General features: G+C 48.0%; 1 long non-coding RNA gene across 1 annotated transcript; it reads left to right on the top strand.

Moving 5' to 3' along the window:
* The first annotated feature begins 1,648 nt into the window (after window positions 1-1,648).
* Window positions 1,649-5,978, top strand: LOC102457403 (uncharacterized). The gene is made up of 2 exons (XR_331299.5): window positions 1,649-2,110; window positions 5,671-5,978. It is a non-coding gene; the product is annotated as an uncharacterized LOC102457403 (long non-coding RNA).
* Window positions 5,979-9,364: the final 3,386 nt, after the last annotated feature.

Raw genomic sequence — 9,364 nt, forward strand, 5'->3', positions numbered from 1 at the left:
CATGTGCTTGACAGTTGAAATATTATGGAAGTTTATTTCTTGAGAGTCCTGTCCTCAAGGAAAACTGTTAGACACAGTTATAAATATGGCTCTTCCTGGAAAGGTGCTGATGCAGTTTCCTGGGCTAGAAGAGACCAAAACTAAACCATGTTTAAAAGGTTAAAAAGCAAGGTTTGGTTCTAGGACCGGTTTTGTTCAATATCTTTATAACCTGGATGAGGGGACGGACTGCAACCTCAGCAAGTTTGCAGATGACACTAAGCTAGGGGGAGAGGTAGATATGCTGGAGGGCAGAGATAGGGTCCAGAGTGACTTAGACAAATTGGAGGATTGGGCCACAAGAAATCTGATGAGGTTCAACAAGGACAAGAGCAGAGTCCTGGACTTGGGATGGAAGAATCCCAAGCATTGTTACAGGCTGGGGATCAACCAGCTAAGTAGTAGTTCTGCAGAAAAGGACCTGGGGATTACAGTGGATGAGAAGATGGATATGAGTCAACAGTGTGCCCTTGTAGTCAAGAAGGCTAATGGAATATTAGGTTGCAGTAAGAGGAGCATTGCCAGCAGATCCAGAGATGTCATTATTCCCCTTTATTCAGCTCTGGTGAGGCCAAATCTGGAGTATTTTGTCCAGTTCTGGGCCCCACACTACAAAAAGGATGTGGATGCATTGGAGAGGGTCCAGCCGAGGGCAACCAACATGATTAGGGGGCTGGACATATGACCTACAAGGAGAGGCTGTGGGAGTTGGGTCTGTTTAGTGTGCAGAAGCGAAGAGTGAAGAGGGATTTGATAGCAGCCTTCAACTTCCCGAAGGGAGCTTCCAAAGAGGATGGAGAAAGGCTGTTCTCTGTGGCGACAGATGGCAGAACAAGGAGCAATGGTCTCAAGTTGTGGTGGGAGAGGTCCAGGTTGGATATTAGGAAAAAATCTATTTCACTAGAAGGGTGGAGAAGCACTGGAATGGGTTACCTAGGGAAGTAACGGAGTCTCCATCCCTAGAAGTGTTTAAGTGACAGAGCCCTGGCCGGATTGATTTAGTTGGGATTGGTCCTAGAGCAGGGGGTGGACTTGATGACCTTCTGAGGTCTTTTCCAGCTCTATGATTCTATCTATGATCTATTTTGGGCTAACATAATTCCTTTCATGGGCTGGGGATCATTGTTCTTAAATCCACCTTCTATCATGGTCACATCTTGGAAGGTGGGAGAGATGGAAGACAAGCAATATTTCACTGATATTGCATATTTTAGCTGGCAATTTCTTTTAAAAATATTAATGATAACATAAAGCATCTATTTATCAGATAACAGCTGTCATCCCTCCTCTAGTCCATTCTCCAGTCTGGCAAAGGCCTGTATGCATTGTCCCAGAAGCAGGAGTGACTGGTTCATGCTGGGGGAATGAAGTGCAGGGACCGCCAGAGGGACAACTGGGGGCACCCCACTTTGCAATTAAAATGTTGGCGGGAGCCTGGGGGGCTGTGCACCTCCCGAGTGTTACTAGGAGTCACCTATGCCCAGGGGCCTAATCAGGTGGAATGACAGGCTCAGCCCAGGAGAACGATGCAGGCCCCACTGAGTGGACGCCTGAAGCACGTGGGAGATGTTTTCCGCAGCTACTGCAGGGGCAGCTCCTGACTCAGTCTTTCTTTGACCACGCCCCCACGTGGGGGGCGGGGCAGGCCGGGTCCAGCCCGAGCGGAGGCTGCAGCAGCCCCGCCCTCCCCAGGGGCTGGCAGCTCGAGCCGCGAGCTCCGGCCGTTGGGCAGATGCGCTACGTGACAGGTAGAGGCGCCCACCGGCCCCGCCCCGCTGGCGGGCTTGTCGCGTGATAGGGGCGCATGCGCGATTGGGCCAGCGTCACGCCCGGCCGCTTCCGTCCCAGTAGGCGGAAGCCGGAAGTGAGGCGGAGAGCGAGCCATGGAGGCAGAGGGGCCGGAGCAGCAGCAGAGAGGCGGGGAGCAGGGCCCAGCTCGGGCCAGAGCCAATGGCGACTGCAGCCGCCCCGTGTCGCTCTCAGGGCAGTCCTACTGGCTGGACGTGTGGCTCTTCATCCTCTTCGACCTGGCGCTGCTTGTCTTCATCTACCTGCTGCCCTGAGTCGGCCGGTGAGTGAGCCCCGGCCCTGCTGGGAGGTTGCCCAGCGGCGTTGTCCGTACCGTGTAAACTGCGCGGTGCCTCAGGCTACCTTTCCATGGCAAGCGGCCGCCAGCCTGGCTCATCTGAGGCTGGGAAGGAGGCTGGGGGACGCTGTGTATTGCCTTGCCCAGGTTAAAAACAATCGGGTTGCTTTTTCTTGTCTCACGAGTGGTCAGGCTTTGGAGCAAGGACTCGAACGCTAGGACGGGGCAGCCAGGGGTCCGATAACGGCCTTATGCAGGGGCATTTTACCACCACTATAAACTTTTGAAACACTGCAGTTTGGGCAGTAGAGGCTTGTTATCAGCTTGCAGCTAAGGTTTGGGAAGGTTCTGAGCGTACCTCACCTTAATGGTATCCTTCCTGTTTTAGGAATCTATCTATTGACTTTGATTTTTATCTGCTTAGGTTTAAGTACCCATTCTCCAGATACTTAATGATGCTCTGTCTCCCACCCCCTCCCTTTTTCTTTCTCTCCCCTCTCCCCTCCTGTTTATTTCTAGTTTTCATATCCCCAACTCATAACTCCGGTCATCTGAAGAAGTGGGCTGTGCCCATGAAAGCTCATGATACCATCTGCATCAGTGGTCCCCAACCTTTTGGGGTTGCCAGGTGCCCGGGGTTGGGGCCGCACATGCGCCGCACGCCCGGGAGCAGCACTGCGCATGTGCCGCGCGCCCAGGGCGGGGACCGCGCATGCACTGGGCGACCGGGGCGCAAGAATGGCTCAGGCTGCCCTGGTCACTAGGCAGGCGCACATAAATGCCCTAGCCAGCACCATAGGGCCAGTGGGCACAGTGTTGGGGACCACTGATCTACATGTTTCATAAGTCTATAAAGTGGTACCAGACCATTTGTTGTTTTTTCTTGCAGTTGTAGTTTTGGGCTGCCACAGTCTATTGAGGATCCAGGTACCAGACCTGAGAGCTAAGAGACTCCCTCTTTTTACTCTCAGTAGCTTCTTGCTATGCCCAGACAGCTGGGAGGAATACAGTGGGAACAAGAGCCAGAATTGCAGGGGTGAGAGTTTATTGGGAAAGGAATACAGGACAGGAATTAGAGGGGGAGTCAAATTGTAGAGCTTGCAACTCCATGGGAATATGCAGATGTGGATATGCTCAGCTCAGTTTTGAAGATATGTTTGTATCTAGATCCCTGAACGCTTCCAGAGACCCACTTTATATTTGTGGGTATCCACATTCACAGATGTGGATACCTGTGGCTCCTCCCAGCCCACCAGGAAGGGCTGGCCCAGGATTTGGGCTTTAAGAGGTGCAGTTTGGAGTCCCAGGCTGCAGCTCCTAAAGCCCCCTTTTTAATTCAATCTTGCTGCTGGGGTGGAGGAGCAAGCCTTGGCTGGGGAAGAAGCAAGTTCCTCTAGCTCTAGCAGGGAGCTGCTGCAGCTGGAGGAGACCCATGGCTCTGAGCCTTTGTGTGTGTGACTTCAAATTACTTGGCTTTAGTCCTGCCACAGATCATTCATCTGCAGAATGAATTTTGCTATGTGTACCAGTATGGAGGTGGTGTGTCTCACATCTCCATATTGGTGCATGTAACAAAATTCATTCTGCAGATGGACAAATTACAGGAAATATTGGTGCATATGCAATAATAGTGTGTAATTATATGATCCCATACTATATAACTCATTGCAGTGGCTCAACCTGCTTTGGGGATGAATCACAGTTTTGTACTGACAGAGGCTGGAAGGTGTGTAGTGAATGATGTAGGAGAGACTGTAGGAAGGTCTCTTGGTTAAGGCATCTGAACGTTGTTCTGGAGAACTGACTTCTATCAGAATTCCTGTATGATACTAGGCAAGGTGCCTGATTTTAAAATCCCTGCACTCTGACTTGTGGAAGTACTGAGCACTCAGAACTGAAGTCAGTGGGAGCTGGGCTACGTAATGCTATGTACCCAGAGATATCCGGCCCTATGCCAAGGGCTGCAACTTAGGTGTGGTTGCATGTACATGCAAATAGTTTTTCACACTGACAACATGAATACAAAGATGAAGGAAAGACTACACAACACACAGGCCCCATTTAAGTCAGTTCTGTTGGTATTAATAAAATGCAATATTTATCTGATTTCCACCCATATGGCAGCCCTTCTAATGAGCAATGACAGTCCAGGAATTTAACTACCAAAATGCATATCAACAGAAGACCACTGTATTGACTACTTTGTTTGAGCTCCCACCTGCGGGCCACGTGTTGAATCCCGCATAAACCCAAATTGCACCACGGACTGCCTGTTGAGTAGTCCTGTCCTAGGCACCTCACACTGGGCACTGAAAATTAGTGGATATTTTTTATCTTAATCTTTGTGCTTCTGTTTCTTATCTGTAAAAAGGAGATCATACCATTCTATGAAATGAGGCAGTACTAAGATGATAAAATACTGTGAAAACTCTGATACTATAGCTATGAGAAGCCCATGACAATTTAATGAAGCTGTCTTTAAAGTAGGATTTGATTAAGGTGCAGGAAATAAGGCATGAGACTGGACATCCAACAATGAGAACATGAAAAATAGTTGCTCAATAAGGGTACATCTACACTGATCAGCTGTTTGTCGGCTCAGCGTGGCAGCCATGTAAATTTAAATGAAGCGGCGATTATTTAAATTGCTGCTTCATTTTACTATGTCTGGTAGCCTAATCTACATGCCTCTGGCGACAGAGGCATGTAGTCTAGACGTACCCTAAGTCTGAGGTACATTTGTGTTGAAGAAAACAGTACTGTGTCTGGGTGCATCTGGTACAGCATCATTCAGGTTGGGCCTCCCTGTTCCGGCATCCTCAGGATCTGAGTAGTCCTACACCATGGAGTTTGCTGGACCAGGGAAGGTCAAGGCTCCTCTCTGTGCTGCGGGCATCTGTGTAGCTTGGGCTTCCCTTTCCACTGCTGGTCCCATGCTGGGGCTCCCAGGGTCAGCCTCCTCAGGGTGGGATTTCCCTCCAGCCATTGCTGGCCCCTCTCTGCTGGGGTTCTGGACTGAGGCTGGGAATCCCCCCAGATGCCACAGGCCCCTCTTCCATTGGGGTTCCTGGCTGAGGTTTTCCCACACCCACTGCCAGCTCAGCTGCTGCCTGGATTCCCTGCTGGGTTTGGGGAGTCCTTTCAGCTACTGCAGGGGCACACCAGGGCTGAACTCCCCACTCACTGAAGGACCAACCCTGGCTCCCCAGCACCTGCAGGACTCATGCTCCTTGCCTCCGGGGCTCTCTTGTCCAGCAACATCCATGGTCTTTTCTTCTGGACCATGGAGTCCCGGATTTGGGAGGTTCAACCTGTACTATAGCTGTTTCCTACATTGATGGGAAGGGATTTAACTATCAGTGTAGTTTAAGTAGTGAATTAAGAAGCAGTAATTTTGGCCCCATCATCACAGAGGTTGACCTGCCACTGGTGTTCAGGGTGCAACATTTTTCATAACCTGGAGTGATGTAGTATGTGTGTGTTGACCCTGTACCTATTTCATCCCCTCCTACTGCTGAAAATAACTTGATGTTTCCATTCCACAGTGGTAGTTCCTATTCAAGATGATGAACTTTGTGAAAGCACGCTTTGGAAGAGGAAGACTTTATATGAAGCACAACAACTGGAAATGAGTCTCCAAACTGTTAAGCCACTGAGTGCTGGGGATACCTATTGCTCCATTCCTGGATGTACTGACTGAGGGGGTCTGGTTCATCTATAACCAGTTTACTTCAATGATGATGTAAATTGTGCCTTACGCTTGCTTACTTAAAATTTGAGTTGCCAGGGTAGTAGAATGGATTCTCTCTCATGTAATATGTTAAGTGGTTGAATAAAGACACAAAAAACAGGATGGGTGGTTGAAGAGCCCTGTCTCTTTAAGAGATGCATTTAAACAATCTTGTAGGATTGCCTGGTTTCTTGTTAGGTCAGGTGATTGACATACTTTTCTTGGCAGATCAGTTCCTTCTTGCACACTTCCATCTCCCCCTATCTTTAAGGCTGTTTAGAGGAGTTCTGCCCAGAAACAGGTAAGGTTTTACTAGTGTCAAATTACCTGATACTGTAGTGCTGTAGGTACACAGGACTGTATTTTGAAGGGTTTTCATCTGTTAATCTCTAAAGCAGGGGCAAGGGTTGGGGGGACTGCTGCCCCACAGAAAAATCACTCAGGGGAGATTTAGAAAAAGGAGGAAAAAAACCTCCTTGATGACATGGCCTCCAGCTGAGGAGGGAAAAAACTCCCCACTTCTCCCTTGAACATTAGTTTAGAGGTGCCCAGGCTAGTAGATTTTGTATATTCTAGCCCAGGTAGGGGACTGGACTGCAAGCACAGGCTCCCCCCTGCTGGGGGAGGAAGGGGGAGCACTGAACTTCAGGGAGCCAGATCCAGGCAACCTGGCAATTGAATCTGGCTCCTAGGCCTGTGGTTCCCCACCTCTACACTAAAGCCCCTCATAACTCACTGTAGTGCTGCAGTCACCAACTGGTCGATGGCGAGGTATTCAGGCCCTCCCATTTTCCCCCCATCCCTGAGAAGCACCATGACCTACCTCCAGCAACAATGGCAGCAGTGCTGGCTTCCTGCAGCGTGGATGGAAGTCCTGCAGCTTCACACCACTTGTGGGGGTTCCGGAAGTGCACTGGCTGCTCCCCTCCACTAGGTCTGTGGTAGGCTGGGTGCTTTGCAGGAGGGGGGTTTCCCTCCTCTACAGGGGAGGAGGGATGGGGACTCCCTCTTCTCTCTTCACCCTGCTCCCACCAGCACAGGTGGGGCCACAGTAGTGAGGCTTGGGGGTTTTGTGGGAGGTGGGGTTTTTTTTGTCATCTCCCTTGTATGGCCCAACTGACTTTTCTGTGGGTCAGTGACTCCCTGACTAAAAACAGGTTACCTGTCCTTATAAAGAAAGGCAATGCAAAAACTTGAACATAGTATTTTATTTAAAAATGAAGTCTAGCCAACAAACCCCCCATTGGGGCCAAGCACCCAACTAGCTGCAGCATATAACACTCCTGTTCCCCTCCGATGCTAGATCTGAGCCCCTCACACATTGAAATCCCCTGCCCTAAGCCCCTCTCATACCCCAACTGAAATTCCTGCATCCTCAGAGCTTAGTACTGCAACCCTCCATCTGACCCCCACACTCCCCAGCCTGGAGCCCTCTCCCCAAGCCAGTGTCTCCTTCTCCAACTCCTCCTGAATCCAAATTTCCTCCCAGAGCTTGCACTGCTCACCCTTCCCACACCCGAGCCCACACATCCTGTCTCAACCCACTGAGGGTACAGCTAGATTGCAGGAGCCTTTCCAGGATTCCAGAGATATCCCAGAAAAACTCTTCTGCATCCAGGGATGTTCTTCCACTTTTTTTAGTAGAAGAGCAAACATGCTCTTTCAGTAACCCCTATGTTCTTTATTCCATGAGGAGTAAGGGGGATTCCAAAAGAAGGTTTTTTTTAACATTTGGTCCAGTCTAGCCCTGCCAAATGTTGGAAAAACCTCTTCCTACATAAGAATTGGGGGGGAGGGGAAAAAGTGGCAGTGTAGAGTGTATAAGAGCTGGGGATAGCAATTGATGGAAAGGAGGAGAATAGAGAGGGCGGGGCTTCAAGGAAGGGAAGGGGCAGTAGATCTTCACTTGTTCTGAGATTTAAAAAGTGATGTTGGGTGTAAAAAGGTTGGAGACCACTGCTGTAGTGCTTCAGTGAAGGTGCTACCTACACCAAAGGGAGGATCTTTTCCTGATGGCATAAGAGGCAGTAGCCAGGGTTAGGGGAGACAGTGGCCCATGTTAACATTTTTTTAAAGTCAACCTATGTCAGTTTACTAACCACCTAAGCCTCAGTGGTTTGTACGGACAAGACTAGACCAATTCATTGCTGCTGCCCTGCAATTAGAGAGATAGGGACCAAACGTGTGCATGCTCCTACAGTATCTTCACTGTATTTGTATCCCAGCCTCTACATGCACTGAACACTAAATGAGACACACCTATCTCTAGGCTAGCTGAAATAATTAAGGGAAGTGCTGCAGGACTACACTAGTCCTTTAACAGCTGAGCTTTAAAAGAATGCATGTAGGCTTAAGGGGATCTAGAGGAGTGAAAAAAGACAAGGGGCTAGATGTGGCTGCTTCCTCTGAGTTCAAGTGACCTAGGACCAGCAGAAGGAACCTATGGGAAAAACAGTAGGAACTGTAGCTCACCTCATTGAACTGTTTTTGGTGATTATTTTTTTTATAACTGCCTAAGAGCATCATGGGACATGGCACAGGTACAGAACAACTAGTTCTACTATAGAAGAAAATCTCAAGTATAATTCAGTCATTGGTCACTAAACCTTTTTAAACAAAGTTGAGCTGAAATATTTAACTGCATTATATTCTATTTTGGTAGTACCAGCAGCTGTACAAACAGATGTCAACCAAAGCAGCTGTCTTTATGCATGAAAGTTTTACACTAGTGTGCTTCCTGCTAGTGTAGTCACCCTTTAGTAAACTATAAAGGTAAGCAGAAATAAACCTTACTTTTGAACCCCATACAAAATAGTAGAATGCTAATGGTATTTTTTTAATACAGATTTTTTAAAATGGTCAAGAGCTGATATCTTAAAGTGAGGAACAGTGATTGCCTTGTAGCTGGAAAGCTTCTGAATGCAACTAAAAGAAAGCAAATTCCACTTTCGCAATTATAGCAAAACTGATGGTTCAATCATCATTCACTTGGATTAAGAGATCATGAAAGATCTGAGAAACTTCAATATTTATGCTCTGCAATGTTAAGTAATTAAACTTTTTTTAAAACAAGGTATTAACATGTTTCATCCATTCAAGTTAAATAGGTGAGAACTACTCTTAAGCACCACTAATTTTACTTCTCTGTTGTTTAATGACCAATCTCAGTGTAACCACCACCAGGTGGATTTGAACCTGGGACCTCTGGAGTTTAGTGTAGGAGCCAGCTGGCTTTTAGAAAGGAGTAGTTTCAATTGTTTGCCAGGTAGTGTAACACTGACAGTAAGAACCAAACCTGGGACCTCTGGAGCTTAATGCATTAGCCTCTACAGCTTGAGCTAAAAAGTCAGCTGGCTAGACAGAGAACTCATCCTGGAAGGGCTGCTCTTTACCCTAGATGGGACTTGAACCCATAATCTGGCTAATCTGCAAATACTTTTTAAAATAGTTAAACAAAACTCTGGAATACCAATCAAATGACTACCTGTATAAAATACAAAGGAACAAAG

Source organism: Pelodiscus sinensis, chromosome 4 (assembly GCF_052426305.1).
Source record: "Pelodiscus sinensis isolate ZL-2025 chromosome 4, ASM5242630v1, whole genome shotgun sequence".
NCBI lineage: Eukaryota > Metazoa > Chordata > Testudines > Trionychidae > Pelodiscus > Pelodiscus sinensis.